The following is a 22,588-nucleotide window of genomic DNA, read 5'->3' as shown; positions in this document are numbered from 1 at the left end:
ATTTACCTTTTTCTAAGGTGACCTTTGATTTTTAAAAATTTTAATTTTAGGGTAGACACATTAACCAAAAATTTCCATTATGGTCAATGCCATGTTGGCAACCTATAAATATAAACAAATGTTACATATTAACGCCATGACACACTCTCATTACTGGTCCATGCATAATCACTTTAGTTTCTTATTTAGTTTTTGAATTTATTATGTATTATATTATATAATTACATTACATCATTATGTGTGAAATCATCACCCATAACCAAAGCTAGGGCCTGAACCATAGCCTACATCTACCCCCACTTGTTTTCAATATATCATCAAATTTAAGTTCGATAATATGAAAATGGCAATAATATACATTTTGGTCCACAAGTGGAGAACCCTTACTATTAAATGGCAAAGTTTCAAAGTTTACTTATTAAATCAGTAGTAGCTTCTTCTAGTCCTTAGCCCCTGAGTGATAGTTTAACAAGGAATATTTTGGTGATCTTGTAAGTCAAAACTAAGCTCCAGTCTAACTAAACTCCATTCTACCACATAGCACTTTCTAGAAATTTCAGAAAACTTTTTGCTTAAATGATTCCATGAGTCCCCACTTATGTAAACACACACACACACACACACACACATTTTACAACTCTGCTCTTGGTGTTAAAAAATGACGCTTTCAGAAACAAGTTTCTTTTCACTATTTATGAGAATGATGTTGCTGTGAAAAAGATGACATTTGAAGAATTGCTGGAAAAGAATGATGCACTTAACCATAAAATTTAAGTCAAGGAATTTAAATGACTCCGACATTCCCATTATCTGTGCAGAATGTCCCCGTTGTACAACAACCAATATGCTTTGTTTGCTGTGTTTCTTCCAACTTTGTTTCTTCCCCTGTTTATCCAAGTATCGGCAATAGAACTTTTCGGCCCTTATAACGTGAAGCTTATAACTTCTGAGACAAAGACTTGGAAAGCATGAGAAGCCATACTAAATTGCACAATAATTCTCCAGTCAGAAGTATTAAAACGTAAGGTTACTGGAATCATGTTTAGCTTTTATTTTGTCATTTAGAATGAATAGTTTACATATTTCTCTAAGGCAAACTCATGTTTCAGAGGTCTTTTGGCTTAATTGTAAATCATTTTGTTCTGAAAGTGCTATTACCTCAGGTAAGAGTAGGAAAACAGATATGAAAACTTCCCAGTGTTTCAGTGAAATAACAGAAGCTCCTGAGAAGCATGCCTATACATTTTGTTTGGGATTTAGTCATGGGAAAAATATACCTTACAAGTGGAATTAATCTACTTAACAATGGATCTACTCTACTCAGGAAAATGTGTTAGGCACTAGAGTCCAAACTTAATTACTTCAAATAATCTTAAATTCTAAGAATAGAAACTATCTGGAAATCTCTTTGATATCTACTAAGAGTGTTTAGAAACTTGACAAGTGGATCCATGTACCATTGTGTTGAGATAGAGAAGAGCTGCCTGTGATGTCCAGGATCTAGCCTGGCATGTCCAGGGAGGCCACAGCATCTGCACTTTCATGGAACGTCAGCAAAAGGCAAGGCTCCTCTGTGACCATGATGAATTGAGACAAAAATCATGGAGAACACTCTAATCATGAACACTGTCTAGTCTACAAGAAGGACTAAATATGCCTCTATCTTGGATAATACAAATGACTGTTGCTCCTTTACCAACTACACTTTTGCCTTGATCTATACCTCCCATCTTCTGTATGAGGTTTATTAAGATACCCAGTCATAAAATCAGCCACAATTCCCAACAACCTCCAATCGAGAGCAAGTACCCACATCTATAAGCCCTTTCTCATACCTGCTGATACATATTCAAATCCTGTAAGTCATTTTCAACACCATTTTACTTCTATGTGCCTTCTCCCTCCCTGAAATGTGTAATAAAAGCAATTTATACAACTACAGGTTTGCTTTTGGAGCTAATTCTCTATCTCTTCAAATGGAAGACATTACAAATTGCAAGACATATTCTGATTTCATGGGTATTCAAGCATAAATATTGTGCATCTTACAATTGATGGAAAAATGCATTTTTACTACATTTACTTTCCAGATGCAGGCTTGCATTTAGTGTATACATTAAATCTAAAAACTGAGGGAAATCTTTTATGTTTAAGGCAAGACACTCCCTCACAGAGATTCCTAAAATATTCTCTAAGGAAAATGAATCTATACATCATATGAAGCAGAAGCTTGGTATTTTTTTTTTCAATTTAAGAATACACGAACATATAATTGGATTTTTAAAAAGTATTCTAGACCAGAAATTGATAAATTATGGTCCATGGACCAAATCTGCCCCCCTTTCTATTTTATAAATAAAGTCAAATTGAAATATAGGCGCATCTGTTCACTTATATATATTTTCAGTGACAAAGTTCGTTAGCTGCAACAGATCTGGTGGCAAGTGAAGCTTGAAATATTTACTGTCTGAATCTTTAGAGGAAAAGTTTGCTGAGCAATCATCTTTTAGAGTGAAATTTAAGCAATTACCTAAAATTAGGAATAAATATATTCCAGGTTCATAACACTTGTAAAATACATAACCACTTGCATGTAAACCACACTGATAATGGAATAAACAAAATCTGTGATCCAATCTCCTCACCTATAAAATCAGCATTATAATCATAGCACCTACTTTACATAGCTATTATGAGGATTATGTTTATTAATATAGCTGAAGTGTTTGGAACAGTCCTAGCATATAAGAACTACTAACATAAGTGTTTTCTGTTTTCATAGTTGCTTACAACCCCTAACAAAACCAGTAGCAGCCCTTACCTTTAAACATTAAAGCTCATTTCTGGAAAATAAAAAACACTGATGAGCACAAAAATAGCCAAATGAAGGCAAGCTGGTTTCTATCCTAATCCTGGCCAAAAATCGTCCAAAAAGGAGAGAGAGAGAAAGAGTAAGGGAAAAAAAGCATTACATGAAAAGTAATGCGATTATTTTATTGGAAACTAGGAAACAATTAATAAAACTGATTAGAAGCAACAACATACATGATAGCTTTTCTGGAGTGAGTGTTCCACCATTAGATTATGAACAGATGTGAATATAATAGAGTTTTGAAGCACCCACATGATAATTAAATAGGAGAAACCTAAACATCCAGCCACACACCTGTCTTCTGGAGAAATACCAGTGTGGTAATTAGTCTGTCCTCAGACTGGGAGTTAATTTCTGTGTCTTCCATTCTTACTTCACAATTTTCCTTGGAGGAGAAAACCCTCAAGTTGAGGCAAACTGATTGAGCAAATTAAGGAAAATGCAGGGTAACTTCCTGTGAAATTTTATTATATCTATATAATCTATATATCTCCAGGTAGATTTTCTTGAAAATCCATGGGACTATAGAGTCTGACTACAACCAATAACTTTGTTTTCAAAGGTGACATTGTTACAGATTAAAGATTGGCTTTAACATTTCTGTTTACCAGATATCATCTTTTGTTATTGAAGCGTGATTTTTTGGAAGGTGATATGTGATATTGGGAATTTAGATTTCCTGTTTCTAAAGACAAATATAATTTTTCCAGATACAGGAAGAAAGTCTTGAAATAAACTGTTTTAAGTGTCGTTTTCCTCTGCTTCATTTAACAGGAAGGTATATGGAACACGTGGTAGAAAGTTTGGAGCCAAGAAATCAGATCAGTAAAAAAACGCAGTGATTCAGAAACAGGTTTCTACATGCAATGAATCAACCAAGCATTCAAAGTGCAATGTTTCCTCTCTCCCCTTGTCATAGTTTGAAAGAGCTTTGACTCAAATATTTGACCCACAGAAATTTCTACATGTTCTTTTTATTACTAAGTGACACCAGCTCTGCATTTAGATTCACAACACCTGATAGTTCTGTTAGATTAATACAGTTATTACCATTTTCAGGTTTGACTTCACCATGGTCATATGATCAAGACTTTAGAAAGCTACAAATTAAGCTGAGAACACTGCCAATATTCTAATTCTCTCCACTAGGCTGAATCAAAGTTTGGGAGAAGAAACATAATAAAGGAGAAGTAACAAAGGGCTTGTCACTTTTATTGCTACATGGATATCAGTCTGGAGAAGACATAAGGATTTCTGAAAAACGGTTCTGTGGAATAGATAAATTCAGTAAAATATACTCACTTGCATATTACAAAGAGTTATGAGGCCATTCATAATAGATTTCATGCTTTTCATTTCACACTGAGTTTTCCTTTATAAATTAATGCCAGCCAAAAATGTTATACATGTAAAGACTTATTTGTAGATAAAAATATTAAGAGGTCATTTTAAGAAAGAGATATCTACACATGTTTATATGAAATGACTCTCAAATTCTATATTTGGTGGAAGAAAATGATGGAGAACATTTTGGTGGGGTGACTCTAAGATGTCCCCAAAGATTTTTGCCTCCAGTATTCATACCCTTATGTAATCCCCATACCTTGTGTTTGGTGGAAACTGTAACTTGTTTCTAACAAGAAGAATATGACAAAGGTGATAGGATATCACTTAAATTTAGGTTACATATGATCGTAACCTCCATCTTGCTAGTAGTTATCTCCTTGGTTTGCATTCTTTGGTATAGTGAGTAGCCATGTTGGAGACATCCCCATGGGAAGAAATTAAGGGCAGCCTTGGGCCAACAGTCAGCTAGGAACTGAATACCACAATCCAATGGCCCAGAAAGAGAGCTTGTACATGGAGTCTTTCCAGGTTGAGTGTTCAGAAGAGACCCCAGACTTATATGACACCTTTATTAAAGGCTCTGAAAAGCCAGAAACAGAGGACCCAGCTAGGTTGTGTCTGAGCAACTGACCATGAGTAACTAAGATACTGAATATGCATTGCTTTAGGCGGCTTAATATGTGATAATTTGTTACCCAGCGATAGATAACCAAAACATATTTTGATACCTGGAAGTGGGATGCTTCTATAACACAGTGTGGAAGTGACTTTTCAACCAAACAGTAGTTGAAGGCTAACAAGATCTGGAGAAACATAATAAAGAAAGCCTAAATTCCCTTAGCCAGGCTGTTAGTAGAGATTTGAACATTGAGGGCACTGCCAATGAGGAGTCAAAAGAAATGAGGTATGCATTCCTGGAAACTGGAAGAAGGGGGATCCTTATTATGTAGTGGTAGAAAGCTTAGCAAAAAAATTTTTATCTCAGTTATGTGGAAAAAAATATTTATATGATAAACTTGGTTACCTAGTTAAGGAAATGTCTGAGCAAAGTATTGTATATGCCACCTGATTCCTTTGTGCTATTTATAGTAAAGTGCAAGAGGAAACAAACGGAAAACGAATTGTCAGACAATAAAATAACCAGAACTGATTATTTGCAAAGTCCTCAGCCTCTTCAGATGGCAAAGGATGCTAACATTAAGAAATGATTTCCAGGCATTCTCAGAAAAATGTATTCTAGAGGTAAGGCCTGACTCAGAGATAAAGTTGAGTGTGTAACTGGAAAAACCTTTGTTAAAACTTCAAAAGATAAAATATTAGAGTATTAAGTCACAAAAAAAAAAGTCATTTAGAGAGATTAATGGTATGCCTAACAGGGTCGGTCAATCAATCCATAGCACATTTGGGACCCGTAGAGCATTGTTCCTCAGCTTCTGTAGGAGCCAAGGTAGAAGAAAACTTAGCTAGAAGACATTTGGGGTATGGCTTTTGTCTAAGGGAGTGAATCTCAATGAAATTCACAGAAGGCCCACCAAGTTTTAAGAAAATCTTGTCACCAAAAACACTGACAGTTTTAACTAAAAGAAACAAAGAGAATAGGAAATGAAATGATACTATTGGTCTCCCCTAAATTTCTACTGGCAGTGAGCACACTGAGAAAACTCTTCAGGTGCAAACACATGCTACTTTACATGAAAAATAAGCAGGGAGACTCAGAGGACAAAAAGAAGAGCACAGAACACAGAGCCAGGAGCTCTCAAAACTAAGACCAGAACAATGAAACAAACCAAGGGAAAACTCGCTTTCTGCATTTTGGCACCACCTACCATCTTTGTAAGGGCAATATTTTAACACTATGTTCCTCAAGTATATTCTCAGCTAGTCTAGAATGGATGTAAAAAGATTAAAGAGGAAGGTCGCCTATGTGGGACTGTCACTTCTCCTACTGCCACAGACTGATGTTGTTAGATGTAGAAATAAAGACTTTCACTAGCTTCATAGCTGCAAACATATGTGTTCCTTAAGTTTTTCCATATGTCCTAACAGGTGGCAAACTGAATAGCCAGAAAGCCATTCAATAGTAGTTTTTTTTTTTTTCTTCTTAATTTGCTAGGTAAGACCATTGGGATTTTGAAAGGTAGTAAATGTAGTAAAGGAATTTAATACCTTTGAACAACTCCTGGAAAAAAATAGTAAATTCTAAACTGGATACATAAATCTATAAACAACAACAACAACAACAAAACCAGTTTCAAAGGGTTACTCCCAAACCTTGAACATAATCAAGGACCTTCTAATATTTGTGCAGATGGATTTCAAAATCATTATGGATTCTTATTTACCTCCCATTTGCTCTGTTTTGAATAGGAATGTAGGTGGCTGCTATCCTATGTGTCACTCACCATTGTATGCTGGGAAGACAGGCAGGAGGCATGGCAGGCAACTTTCTCTTTAGTTTCAAATGTCAGATCAAGAGAAATTGTGTTCCAAGATTTCTACTTAACAAATTACACTTTTTTGCCCCTGAACCTGACCTTGAAGATGAGATTTTGGACTTGGAGCAAATTCTGTAATAGGTTAGTACTCATAAGGACTTTGGGAATGGGGAGGTTAATGTGTTTGGCATGTGAAAGTGATATGAATACTTCAGAGTCAGGGACCAGACTTTGGTGGGCTTCAATGATGGCTGTTCACAGACTTTGGAAAGCCCTCCCCTTAAGTAACTTGCTTCTAACCAATAGGGTACCACAGAGTTAAGGGGTTATAATTTCTCTGATTAGAATTTCATATGACTTTAACTTCTGTCTATCACTCTTCTTATTACCTACTCAGAGACGTCCATGTGCAAGAAACTGAGGATGGCCTATGGAATACTATCAGTTAAGGACTGAGACTCAGTCTCATTAGCCCATTAAGAAATTAAATTCTACCAACAGATGTGAAGTTTAAAACATCTTTCACTGTTTGAGCCTTCAGATGAGACCACAGCCCTGACCAACACATTGTCAGTAGCCTTGTGGGAAATCTTGCAGCAGCAGGTGCAGCTAAGCCATCGTCAAACTCTTGATACGTAGAAACCAAGAAGTAATAAATGTGGGCTGTTTTCAGCTGCCAATTAATTTGTTATATAATAACAGCTTATAGAGATAGTATTTATGTAAACGCATGCTTTAATATGTGAAGAACATTTCTGATATAAATACAATAAGGAGAAGAGGGTGGTAACTCTGAAGAGAGAATAGGGCCTTTCTGAGATGAGAAGTCATACTTTTCTTTGTATACCCTTTGTAGTTTTTGAACTTTTTTTTTTTTTTCAAATTTTGTGTTACTAAAAATACTTATTATTTTTAAGGAAATAGTCATTTTATACTTGTCATTTAAAAATTAACTAAGAATTCATCTTATACAACACTTAACCTATTAATTCTTTTTTTTTAAGATTTTATTTATTTATTTGACAGACAGAGATCGCAAGTAGGCAGAGAGGCAGGCAGAGAGAGAAGGGGAAGCAGGCTCCCTGCTGAGCAGAGAGCCCGATGCAGAGCTTGATCCCAGGACCCTGGGATCATGACCTGAACCAAAGGCAGAGGCTTTAACCCACTGAGTCACCCAGGTGCCCCCCTGTCTAATTCTTTTTTATCAAAATGAGACAGCTTGAAATCCAAGATGGTGAATTTTGAGTATAACAAACTTTCAAATCAAAGAACAGTCAAGGTGGGGACATACCTCAGTTCAATCACTTGACAGGAAATGTTTTGGAGCTAAGAAACCAAATCTGTGATAATTTCTGTATAAGAAATTATATTTGTATCAAGAGCAGGTACCTGAATGTATCAGGTTCCAGTAAAGATGTAAGTGGCAGGTTGTAGAACACTTGTGTTCTTGCTTAGTACATATAATAGTGAAAAATCTTATTTACTTTTCCACCTCATAAGTTTAATAATTTTTGTATCAGTAGTAAAATTCTTAAATCTGAGATAAAGTTAACCTGTATAAGATTATTTTCTTCTTACACACATAATATCAAGAATGAAATAGTCTCCTATAATTTATTTCCTTATAAAAACATACACTGGGTACATATCAAATACTAAGCACCAATGATGAACAAGGTAATTTCTACTCATAGGAAACTTGTGTTCTAATAAGAGAGAGATAAAAATAAACCTTCAAGAACATGTCAGTAAGGTAAATTTTATAAAAGGCATGTGTACAGGAAGGCTAATGGAAAAAGATAGAGAGAGTCTATGAATGCGGAGACCTGAAAACTTTCCCAGAGGAGCAAATACGCAAACTAATGTTTTCTCTCTCCTTCATGACTAATAACATTTAGAATTTTACTTTCATTTGCCTTGGAATTTTACTCTTATCTCTTGTTTGCTGTTGTGCCTTTCTGCCTGATAATCCCATTTTATTTTCAACAACACACAAGCTTGTTGGTGTAGCTATCAGATTATGCCAGTAGCAAGTCTTGAAAAGACTGGACATCTTTGCAATGTTGGATATGTGGGCTGGTGATACTAAGCCATGAAATAGGAGGGAAGAAGCACTGTGGAATAAAAGGGGCTATGCCAAAGGATCTAAAAGAATGTCAGAGAGTTGGCATGGGAGGACTTGAAGGAGCAGGAGAGGCACAGCAGGAAATGCTCTCACTGGACTAGAGCAGATGGCAGAAGGGGAAAAAAAAATTACACACACACACACACACACACACATTTAAAAGCTGTAGAGAGCAGCCTGAGAAGATTGAGTAGGCTGACAATTACCATACCATATTATCTATTATTTTTAGTTTGCAGATTCCTATTTATTTCACTCGGGGAGTGCTCTGCAGTCGACCACATATTTTGAAATGCAGGATTTTAGGGAAGAGTGGGTGAGTTCAGGAGAGATCAGAGTGACTCAGTGGAAAGTAAGCACAGATGCTATGGCAGACTGCCATCCTATCTTCCTGGGAGTGCACATAGACTGACTAATGACATTTCCTTGGGGGCTCACAGTTGCTCCAAAGCTCAGCCCCACAGAGCCCACATTAAGGCACATCAACTGCTTCACAGACTTCCTCCATCTCTGTGCACAAGAACAATCACAGCTGAAATTGTGGCATCTCTGGGCATCCTCACTGGATTCTGCGAGCTTCAGTGTGAACACAGTTGTGTCATGATTCTTGCTCTCTGAACGAAAAAAGAAAAGTTGTCCTTAAAAACAAAACTGTATGCCCCAAGATAGGAGGCATTTGCTCCCAGCGGGAAGAAAAATCCTTCACAAATCTTTAGTTCAACAACCTTCCGTTAGTCCAGCAAATCATACAATGGTCTGTATAGGCTGGTATGCTAAAAGAGGAAACACGCAGAACGTTATTGTTAAAACACATCACTTACTCATAACAAGCTACTGAGAGCAGAAACGGGAGATAAGTGAATCCCATGGATAAATTAGGGTTCGGGCGGGTATTTTTGAATTTCAGTCTTATCCTTGTATGTACTTTTGGTCCTTCCACTGTTTGAATTAACCTCACCTCAGTTACACCGTCTTCCCAAAACATTGAAATTAGTTTGGCAAAAATCAAGTGCTCTTATGGAAATAATAAACAAAATGTCAAAAATATGAAAACTTTAAAGACACTGTCACCAATCCATCATCAAGCTTTGATTTAAATGACAGGCAGGAAAAGGTTATGTGATACAGATTGTTTTTGCTTTGTTTTGCTTTCTGTTTTCCTGTTGCCTTCATCTTCCTTATTTTCCTTTGCCAGGAGGTGAGTTTTTTTCTCAAGATCCCTCACAAGCCAGGATAAGAGTAGAGAGGTGAGAATTAGTGAAACCATTCAAGCTAGATTTTTTTTTTTTGTCTGTGAACCTCAAATTACTATAAATCCAAACTAACAATTACAGAAATACTCTTGATATGATACACAACAATCGGGAAAATCACTGACCTGTTCACAAGGAAGTCAAAAGGAGGGGGAGTAAAGCTGAAAGGTAAAGGGAGAATGTGACCATAGTCACAGATAAAATAAATACAAATGAAATTTATTTATTAATTTCTCAGTCATGTAAATTTTGCATTTTATTCTACAATAATTACTGCTGCTGATAATGGTAATAATTATAACTTAACATTTACGGTATATCTCTCTTGTGGGCAATTACAAACTTAGTATTCATTACCCCATTTAAGCCTCAACACCTGAAAAATGAATAATCCAATTAAAAAATGGACAGAAGACATGAACAGACATTTTTCCAAAAAAGACATATAGACAGCCAACAAATACATGAAAAGATGCTCAACATCACTTATTATTTTAGGGAAATACAAATCAAGACCACAATGAGATATCACCTCACACCCATCAGAATGCTTAAATCAACAACACAAGAAAAAACAAAGTGTTGTCAAGGATGTGGAGAAAGGGGAACCCTCTTGCACTGTTGGTGGGAATGCAAACTAGTACAGCCACTCCGGAACAGTATGGACTTCCCTGAAAAAGTTAAAAATAGAACTACCCTATTACCCAGCAATTGCACTACTAGTATTTACTCAAAAATACAAAAATATTAACTCAAAGGGACAGATGTACAGCATCTGTTCTTTGCAGCATTACTTACAATGTTTATAGCAGCATTATCTACAGTAACCAAATTATGGAAACAGCCCAAGTGTCCATCAATAGATGAATGGATAAAGAGGGTGTGTGTGTGTGTGTGTGTGTGAGAGAGAGAGAGAGAGAGAGAGAGTATTACTCAGCCATCAAAAAGAAATCTTGACATTTGCAACAACAGGGATGCCACTAGAGAGTATAATGCTAAGTGAAATAAGCCAGTCAGAGAAAGACAAATACCATATGATTTTCCTCACATATAGAATTTAGTAAACAAAACAAACAAGCAAAGTGGTGGGGGGAGGGAGAGAGGGAGCCAAAACAAGAAACAGGCTTTTTTTTTTTTTAAGATTTTTATTTATTTATTTGACAGAGAGAGATCGCAAGTAGACAGAGAGGCAGGCAGAGAGAGGGAGGGAAGCAGGCTCCCTGCTGGCAGAGAGCCCGATGCGGGACTCGATCCCAGGACCCTGAGATCATGACCCGAGCCGAAGGCAGCAGCTTAACCCACTGAGCCATCCAGGCGCCCCAAGAAACAGGCTTTTAACTATAGAGAACACACTGATAGTCACCAGAGGGGAGCTCAGTGGGAGGATGGGGGAAATAGGAGATGGGAATAAAGCACAAGGTATTGTGGTCAAGTGTTGAACCACTATATTGTACACCTGACACTAATATTACACTGCGTGTTAACTAGCTGGAATTTAAATAAAAAAATTTGAAACATAAACCTTTCAAAAACTCTTTGAGATGCATGCTATCAATATCCTCATATTACAGATATGGAGACGATAACATGAGATTCTGAGAACTTCACCACACCTGATGCCTAGTAACTGAAAGATTTAAAATTAAAATTCAATTCCAAAACTATACTTCTCTGGACCTTAATACACACACTACAATTTTCTATAAATTTTAAGTGATATTTATATGCCTGTTAAATATATAAAAAGTTTCTTCTTCACATCTCAGGATTAAATATATTCTTATATATACCTATATGTATGATGAATATATCTATAAATATATTATATATATATATACACACACATACGTGTGTGTGTGTGTGTGTGTGTGTGTGTATGATGAACCACAATCCTCTTTAGTAACTGAAAATTCATGCTTTTTCCCCCACATTCCAATTTTGTATTAACATTTTTCAATAAGAGTCTGGTTAGAAGTATTTATTTTAACTTTTGGTCACAACAGTACTTAAACAAGATGTAACTTACCTGTAGGTCATTACTGTTATACCTTATCAGGGTGAAATACAGTGGAGTCTGGTACCATAACATGAATGGCTGCATTATAGATATCCAACATACAACTGGTGTCTCAGCAGGGGGAACAAGGTTACGATACCAAGAAAGGAAACCAATAATTTTGGCAGAACAAAAAAGAAAAGCTTCAGACTAACATCAAATACTCACTGTCACTGAGAAACGATACTCATTGAACTATGCTATCAGTAGTACACAGTTCTGATCCAGGAGTCAAATGCAACAAAATTGATTACTAAGAAAAATTAAACTCAACGAACAAAACCAGTGTTGCCTTTTTGTCATTGCTAGAAGTAAGCATCAAAACTACACTTCAAATACTTGAGAACAAATGAGCTCAACAATATTGCTGTGTGGGAAAATAAGCTATTACAGTTCAATAGATTTTTAATAAAAAGGCAAAATCAATTAGTATTCATTTCTCAGATTAAAAAAACAAACAAACAACTCAATATGTTGCCTGAAAGGTATCAGTGGGTGACAGATCTTATTTTCAGAGTAACTGTAATACAAGTAGGAAGTGTCACCAACTTCCTACTTTATTCCTCGCTTCTTTCTGAAAAAGAAAAACAAAATGAAAAAATGAAGCAAACAAACACACAAAAAACCCAAAGCCCTCACTGGTATGTTTTCAAGGATTTTCAAGTAAAAGTTTAGAACTCTGATTTTAACACTGATAATGTCTGTTAGGACTCAGACTCAACAGAGAATCTGGGGTGCATTTGGGCTGAGATGCAAATGAAATACAAGCCATTATTGAATCAAGAGTAAGTGACATGCATGGGGCACCTGGGTGGCTCAGTCAGTTGAGCAACTGACTCTGGATTTAGAGTCGGGTCGTTAGCTCAGGGTCATGAGATCCAACCCTGAATGATGCTCCACGCTCAGTCTGGAGTCTGCTTGTCCCTCTCCCTCTGATCCTCTCCCCCACTCTCCCTCTCTCTTTCTCAAATAAATAAATAAAATTTTTTAAAAAAGAGTAAGTGACATGCATATTTGGAGAAAAATAAAGCCTTATTAACAAGGCAAATTTATTTTTTTTAACAAAGCAATTTTATTTTATTTTATTTTTGTCAGAGAGAGTGAGCACAGGCAGACAGAGCGGCAGGCAGAGGCAGAGGGAGAAGCAGGCTTTCTGCTGAGCAAGGAGCCTGATGTGGGACTCGATCCCAGGACACTGGGATGATGACCTGAGCCAAAGGCAGCCGCTTAACCAACTGAGCCACCCAGGCGTCCCAACAAAGCAATTTTAAAAAGCATCTTATAATTCATGTCTAATCTAAGTTTTTCAGTCAAGGTCGTGATTATAAGATGCAGTATCTCCATTCAGGTGATGAAGGGAAAAGCCTATGTGGGATTCCTTGGATCATCAGAAGTTGCTGAGGAGAAACAACATCTGGTACAAGAAGAAAACCTAGCACAGGTAAGAATTGCGGCAGTTCTCTGTGTCACACCTCCTGGGGCTTTTTCTAACTAATCCCATTTGGCTATATATATAAATCAACTTAAGGAAAACATATATCAAGAGTAATAAAATACCTCCAACGTTGTTTAAGTAATTTTGTTATTATGCTATAGTAATCCATTAAAAATCAAATCTAGCAATAGATCTTACAAGGGAAGAAATTTCAGTGAATGTAAATTTACTGTTAAGAACTGGGGAGGGGAGGGGTACCTAGGTGGCTCAGTTGATTAAGCCTCTGCCTTTGGCTCAAGTCATGATCTCAGGGTCCTGGGATTGAGTCCCGCATCGGGTTCCCTGCTGAGCAAGGAGCCTGCTTCCCCCTCTCCCTCTGCTGCTCCCCCTGCTTTTGCTCTCTCTCCTTCTCTCACTCTCTGTCAAATCAATAAATTCTTTAAAAAAAAAAAGAATTGGGGAGGGTATGTGCTTTGGTGAGTGCTGTGAATTGTGTAAGACTGATGATTCACAGACCTGTAGCCCTGAAACAAATAATATATTGTATGTTAATAAAATAAAATAAATAAAATAAAATAAAACAAGTGCAGAAAAAAAAATTCATTTCATTATTTTCTATATAAATAAAAAAACATAAACTAATAAAACAATCATAAAGTATTCCCCCCAAATTAGGTTTTATTCAAAAGGCCTTCTTTTGGGGTGCCTGGGTGGCTCAGTTGGTTAAGCACCCAACTCTTGATTTCAGCTCAGGTCGTGACTTCAGGGTTGTGAGATCAAACCCCTAGTCCATCTCCATGCTCAGCAAGGAGTCTGCTTGAGTCTCCCTGTGGCCCTCCCCCTGTTTGTGCTCCCTCTCTCTCTCTCTCTCTCAAATAAATAAATAAATAAAATAAAATAAAGGCCTCTTTTACTTAAATGATCATATATGAATATATTAATTTTAAAATATAGAAACCAAGAATCATCCTTCTCACATAATCAAAAATAATTTGGTTAGGATACTGTCATTTGAGGATGGATGGGTCCCTTCCAATAAACACTCAATACAAATGTAAATCCATTCAATTAATGGAATTACATACCTAAGATTTGATATGAAAAATGAACATTTTGCCAAGTCTCTGATCAGATCCAAACAGTATCTCAAGAATAGAGGGAGTTCATTTTATTTTATATTTTATTTTATAGCATTGCTTTTTAGTATAGCACCCACTTCCAGCTCTTGGTCAAGAATCTAGAAGTAATCTTATTTAAAGATTTATGAGCAGTTATGCTCTCAAGATATTTTTTGAGCCATATTCAGGTTTCTTTTTTTTCAGAAGTCCTCAAACAATGCTCAAATGTTCCTACTTTCTGAAGCAATGTTAGAACATCAGAATATGCATTTTCTTTGGTGTAAGCTTTATTACAAACTTGTGCTGGAATGTTCTTTTTATGTCAGTGCTATAATGGGTTTCTAAAGTATACCTTTGTACACTATCAGTCTTATAAATTATGAGCCGAGGGATTCTGTCTCTTTCAGGAAAGCAACTTCTCAGAAATATGTTAATAAATAAGTTCATATTTGACAGAAAATTTGTTCTTTTTATTTTTATGGAGCTATACATTCTTCAAGATTCATCTTCCTGAAGTCTTTCTCATTAAAAAGAAAAATATATATATTTGGCTTTTAGGAACAGCAAACCAGAGAGAAGATAATTTTTGGTGTTTGAAAATCTTTCCTTTGAAATAAAATTCTACAAAGGGAAAGGCTCACTTTAGGGATTATTCTTTTCATATTAATTTTTGAGTTTTGGCTAATGTGTCAGAATCTACCAAATAGGAATTCTAAAATTTAATTCCACATTAGCAATCATTTAACCTAAATGATTTGGTTAAATATTTGGAAGATGCCAAAATTAGAGGAGTTTCTTTTAATATTAAAGTGTTCTACACAATTTGAATCCACCTCTGAGAATAATTAATACTATTATGTTGAGCATATTATGGAGGATATTTTAAGGTGAAGAGTCAAAGGATATTTCAAGGTAATAATTCATAGACTTCCATGCAGCTTTATGATGTTATCTTATTCACTGACTTCATTTCAGGTATGCCTCAGACTCCTGGCATAAGCATATTACTTGCTCCGTCAGGATCACAAGTGGTTGTAAAAATATGCATTTTCTATTTCTGTCCACTGTGAGAGAATGGAAGCATTAGCAACCCAGTAGCAATGAACGCACCTGGCACACAGGTATGAATTTATAAATGCCATTTACTTAACATAAGCTGGGCTCCTTAGAAAAGTTATTCCAGCACTGGAGCAGGAAATACACAATGAACCTGGAACAGCTTCTCATTCCAGAAAGCAAAGACTTGCTCAAAGAATGGCAGAGAAGCCTCATGAGAACACAGACATCAGCTTGAAGAAGCTCCCACTAACCGAGTCTGGGATAATTTCAGTGTAAAAGTAAGTGATTACATGAATGGATTGTAACACATTGATTAGACTCCACCAAATGAAATAGGAATAGAGAAGTCTATCCTGAAATAAGTAAATGAAAGAAAGACATGCTCTTCCTTGTAATAGAATGCCAGCTGATAAGTGGAGTAATAACAAAGTGGTTAGAAAATCATTTGACACATCCTAGTAAAAACTGATGATGGATCAGATATCTCCCTGTTCTCAAATATGCTCCTAAAATATTAAAGTTAATGACATCAGCAAGGGCATGAACCAACCACAGCTGGTTCCTGATACGATGCATTTGAGGACACAATCACTTCTGTGCTGTGTCTGCAAAAATGTAAAACTTCTGTCAAATCCTGTGAAAACCTCAGGCAAAGGCCAAATCTAGAACATTCTAAGACAAATAAATAAATAACTGACCAGTGGTCTTCACAAATCTCAAGGTCATGCAATAAATACAGGGTGAGACTGAGGAATTCTTCCAAATTAAACTAGAAAGACCTGACAACCAAATACAACATGTAACCTGAGTGTTTCTTTCCCTTTCTTCCTCCTTCCCTCCCTCCTTCCCTCTCTTTCTTTCTTTCTTTCTTCTTTCCTTCTTTCTTTCTGAATTTATTTTTAAGTAATCTCTACGCCCATTGTGGGCCTCAAATTCACAATTCTGAAATCAAGAGTGGCACGCCCCACCGACTGAGCTAGACAGACAAGAGAGATTCTGTTTTTATGAGGAATTTTTAAGGATAATTTATGAATCTGAACAAAAGATGTAGATTTTATTAGAGTGTGAATCATTAAATGACCTTATTTGAATCTGAGGCTATGTAAAAGAATGCCCTTATTCCTAGGAAACATACATAACTTTTACATGTAAATGGCAGAATTATGTCCTCAAACCTCAACTTATTCTCAATGGGTTAAGATATATGTAAATTTTATTTTATACATATTTTTTATATGTAGGAGTGTGTATGTATAGAGAAAACACTATAAAGCAAATATAATTAATATTAAAAATAAGGGAATCCAGAAAATTGTATGTGGGGATTCTTTTCACTATTATCACAAATTTTCTGAAATATGAAACTATTTCAAAAATTGAAACTTACAAAAATATTTTTTATGCTATTTAGCTTTGAGTTCTCTGGAGTCATAGAAATTTAGTTAGCATCTACTCTAGAACACACTTCCTTTTTTTTCGCTCTAGAACCACTTTTTAAAAAAATTTAGATATAATTGACAGGTAGTTTCAGATGTGCAACATAATGATTCAACATTTCTATATATTGCAAAATGATCATCACAAAAAATCTAGTTAATGGTCATCACCATACATTACACAAACATTTTTTTTCTTGTGATAAGAACGTTTAAGATCTACTCTCACAGCAGCTTGTAAACGTGTGAAATGATGTTATTAACCATGGAAGTCAGAAGGGCAGTTTTAGCTGTACAAATGCTTTTTTTTTTCTTTTAAGATTTTATTTATTTGACAGAGAGAGACACAGGGAGAGAGGGAACACAAGCAGGGAAAGTGGGAGAAGGAGAAGCAGGCTCCCAGATGAGCAGTGAGCCCAATGCGGGCCTTGATCCCAGGACTCTGGTATCATGACCTGAGCCGAAGGCAGACAGGTAAGGACTGAGGTGCCCAGCATAAATGCTTTCTAAGTTTAGTTAGTTTAATGTAGCTTAATTTTGCTTCCGATATACATAGCATGAGATAAAATAGAATTAGTTTTAGTCACTTAAAAGAGTAAAATTTCATATGTAAATGCAATTTCCAGCTTTCTTGGAATATAAATTTGGAAAATCAAGGCCCACAACTCCACAAGATAAGAACCAGAGATGAGACACCATGCCCCCTTCTGATTGTGCTTGTGCTGTCCTGTATCACTGTTGTGTTACTGACATTATGGTATTGGTGAGACTGCCAAATGATCACCTTAAAACACAATTATTTTATTTACCCATTAACGGATGAAATTACTCCTCAGTGGATATGTTTCCTAATGAATCCTGAGGGAATCAAAACAATCTGTCCTCCCTGATCTTGGATTGCCATTACAATTTATCTTCACCCAAAGCTCAAAAATGTCTCTATAGCAGAAAAATAATGGGCATAATATGTTCTGATTTGTTAGGTGAAAAAGGCAAATATTTTTATTTTAATTATGACTTATTTGGTTTTCTAACGAAGTTGCCATTTGCATACACTTAGCAAAGAGGCTATGTCCTTTATCAGCTTTCTAATAAAGCATTTGGCTCATTTCGTTCCCCTATTTCTCTTTTCTTTGAATACAAAAGTATCACATAGAGTTTTAGGAAAGTGAAAAATGTGAAAGCCAAGTGAACTAGATTATGCATAGGCACTATTTGCATTTAATGTGCATGCTTCTAGGTGTTTTGCTATATGCAAAAAAATTATATATATATATATACATATTGGTGCCATATATATATATAATTTATATATATATTTATAATTTATATATATAACATATATATAATTTATATATATATATATGGCACCAATATGTATATAGAAACACTTAAAATTTTTAGTTCAAGGAATATATAAGTAAAGGATTGATGACACTACAAGAGAGATGATGCAGAAGTGTGAGCAGGAGGAAAGTAAGTGAAGGAGCTAAAGTAAAATCCTGCCCATGGGGCACAAGGGTCCTGGAAAGTGCAGACTGCTCAGCCAGGTGACCCTGAGGTAGTGTAGTGTTAGGTAACAGCATATCTGAATGCTTGTAGAGGACACGAATGTTGAATCAGAGACTAAATTTCATTTGCGGTAATGGAACCAGTATAACCAATCTAAGTAGCCAAAGGGATTGCTTCTTCATGTTCAAAAGATCAAGTGGTAGGTCAGTCTAGTTCCATAGCAATTGCAGGAAGATCCAGTGAACATGACAAGAATCCTGAGGATCTAGTCTTCTCTCAGCTGCCAATGGATCGCATAAGCTAGATCCTTCCCCAGTACATACGAATACTCTACTGAAGAAGAAAGGGAAGGGACGAAGAGGTCTGGAACATTCACCCTCTAACAGCAGAACAGTTACCTAGAGAGTCTCTTTAAGGTCAGGAGTCGAAATAAAATGATAAAATTAGGCTATTTTTTAATTTTGTGACTCTTTTTCCTCTCAACATTGGATGTACCAATCACATCATTATCAGAACATTTTAAAACTAATATGATTTTGTAATGAATAATTACACGAATTACCTGTACTATATTCTGTTAAATATCCATAACCTGACAATCCATGTGAGCATATCCTCAGAGTTATACCACACTCTTCAGAACTTTCCTGAACATGTGATAGCACATGTGATATTTCTTCTATCTCATAGATTGATTAATTGACCCTATAACGTGAATGACCACTTCATATAAATTAAAATCTTTTAAAAGAGTCTATTTATGAGACCGTCTTGCATTCCACTATGGAATCAACTCAAAAGCTCTTGAATTACAATTATAGACTCTCAGAAAAATGAATCTTATTTGGAACTAAAGCTCTATTCTACAGACATCTGGGTCTTCTCTCGGAGGGGAAGCATTAAGCCTACTTATTATTTATATGAAAGATCTATTCCCAGAAGGAGAAAAGGACTTTTCCAAAGTTTTAAACAAGTTCTTGGGTTTTAACAACCACGAGCAGTTTAATAAAGTCAAGTGTTTAACCAATAAAGTCCAGCTTTACATTTCTCATAAAGTACAATCTTGTTGCAGCTTAGAATTATTAATATTTTATATTATAAATAGTATTTATCAAGCTCTTGCCTGTCCTTGCTTCCACTGATGGCAGGTGGTTCAGTTTGGGGAAGTAATGCTCTGTGCATAAAGAGCCCTGGGTCAGGAAAGCATCTGAGTTCTACGGTTATATATCACTCCACACCCATTTATTTAACATGATCAAATTTTACAGCAGAGTCTAGAGATACATTTCTAGAAAGAACAGGAACACAATCCTGAACTTCATGAAGATGATGTCATCAAAAGACAGATTTTTATGTTTTTAAAAAATATGTATGTATATATGTAATATGTATGTATGTATGTAATGTATATATATATTTAGAGAGTGTGAGCAGGGAGGGGCAGAGAAAGAAGGAGAGGGAATCTCAAGCTATCTCCCTGTTCAGTGTGGAGCCTGACACAGGACTTGATCCCATGACTCTGAGATCATGACCTGAGCCAAAATCAAGAGTCAGACACTTAACTGAGCCACCTGGGTGCCCCCAGATACATATGTTTTTAAATTAGAGTATTCTGCCTATACTGATGGCATATTGTGTAATGTCTACCAACCTTTTTACTAAGAATGGTGAGAAATACTGGAAAATATGTTTTTAAAATGTCTTTGAAGACATAGGAATGCTACAGCATAATGAATATAAAGCAGAGAAGTAAGAGAAAGAAACACTAGTAGTTGAACTTAGCACTGAGATATCTTTTCTACATGGGGCATCTGCCATTTCCTGAAAAGAGGGCAGTGATTGTAGCAGGTTCCAGGGGCTGGAGGATACAATTGAAATCCAGATCATGCCAAAGGGGTAAAACCTTATTGACTCCCAAGTATTTTATTTAAAGGGCTAGACACTAAATATTTCAGGCTTTGTGGGCCGTACTGTCTGTAGCAACTGCTTAGTTCTGCTTTTGTCGCAGAAATGCAAGCACTGACAATGTAAATAGATGGACATCACTGTATTTCCTAAAACCTTATTGGGGTGCCCAGGTGGCTCAGTTGTTGAGCATCTGCCTTCGGCTTGGGTCATGATCCCAGATCGAGCCCCACATCGGGCTCTCTACTTGGTGCAGAGCCTGCTTCTCCCTCTCTCACTCCCCCTGCTTGTGTTCCCTCTTTTGCTGTCTCTCTGTCGAAAAAAAAAAAAAAAATCTTATAAAACCTAATTTATAAAAGTAAGCACCTGCCACATTTGACCCACAGTCTGTAATTTGCCAACCTCTGCCCTAAAGAAAGAGTGAGCCGGAAATATACTAGACTTAAAAGGAAATGAAGCTTAATCTAAATCATATTATTCTTTGTAACTGGGTTAAGGTAAAAATGCATTTCTAGCATCCATGGCTACCTTTAAATGTCATACTTAAGTCATGTCAAATGGAAGGTAGCAGGATCCTACAAATTATGATTATCCACAAATTATCTCTAAAGCTTTTTCATGTATCTCATAATCAACTGAAACAAAGTCCCACAGAAAATAAGATAAATAATAAACAAACAGGTGCAACTATACAAAAATCCCAGTGTTTTCCTTTTTTTAGAACTTGATGAGTTCAGTCTACAATTTATATGGAAATTTAAAAGAGCAACAAAGAGAAATACTCCTAAAGAGGAAGTAGAAGGTGGGATCAGATTCTCTACTAAATATTCTTTTGAAAATACAGTATTTAAGAGTGTCCTATTGAAGCACTGTTAGATAAATAGGCCAATAGAACAGAATAAAAGGTCCAGAAACAGATCCATATATATGGACACGTGATTTATGCCTGGGGTGACACTGGAATGTACATGAAGATATCAAAGATAAATTTTATATGAATTGTAACACTAAGTGTAAATGCAAAGAAGGAACCCCCATAAATATCATATGTGAGAATATCATGATGTGGAAGAGGGAAATATATTTTTAAAAGATGTAACTATAGTTAATAATGCTGTGTTGTGCTTTTGAAAGTCAGTAAGAGTAGATCACATCACAAGAAAAAAATCTATTATGTGTTATGATGGACGTTAACTTATTCTAGTGATAACTTGCAATATACACACAAATATCAAATCATTATGCTGTATACCTAAAACTAACATAATGTTTTATTTTTATATTTTATCAAATTTTCTAATATAATGTTATATATGTTCTATTAAAAACAGAGGATTGGATAACTTTTCTTACATCAGTGAGGAAGAACTACTTATGCAACTAATTAATTATGCAAAAATAACATTAAGTATAAAATAAACACAAAATACACTGTAAATTTGAAAAGATCAAAACAACCATACCTGCATTATGGTATAAAAAGAAAAGTGGGTAACCAAAATCACTGAGGACGTAGTGATTAAAGTAGGCATGTTGAGTGGATGCTCTGCCATGTCCTCTGATGTTCTCTTTCTTGAGAACTCTTAGTGGTTACATGAATGTTTCCTTTTTGATAATCCTTTTGTGTGTGTGTGTGTGTGTGTGTGTGTGTGTGTGTGTGTGTAGCCCAACGTGGGGCTCGAACTCACAACCGTGAGATCAAGACCTGAGCTAAGATCAAGAGTCAGACACTTAACCAACTGAGCCACCCAAGCACCCCACTTTTTGATAATTTTTAACTGTGCATTATGTTTTATTTCTTTTTGTCATGTGTGCTACAATGAAATCAAAGTTTACATTTAATTATATGTATCATCCAATGATTCAACAACTACAGTGATAAATCTATGCAGTTCTATGAAGTTCTATGACAGGCACAAAAGTATTAGTGTCTCAAACAAAAGACATTTACCTAATCCAAAGGGCAGAGAAGGCTGAATCTCTAAAGATTAACATTAGAGAGGTTGAGTAGAACAAGAGCGCAAGGGGGTAATTT

This window comes from Lontra canadensis, unplaced genomic scaffold (genome assembly GCF_010015895.1).
Source record: "Lontra canadensis isolate GAN:19392208 unplaced genomic scaffold, GSC_riverotter_1.0 scaffold85, whole genome shotgun sequence".
Classification (NCBI taxonomy): Eukaryota; Metazoa; Chordata; class Mammalia; order Carnivora; family Mustelidae; genus Lontra; species Lontra canadensis.
Note: the sequence above shows the minus strand (reverse complement) of the source record.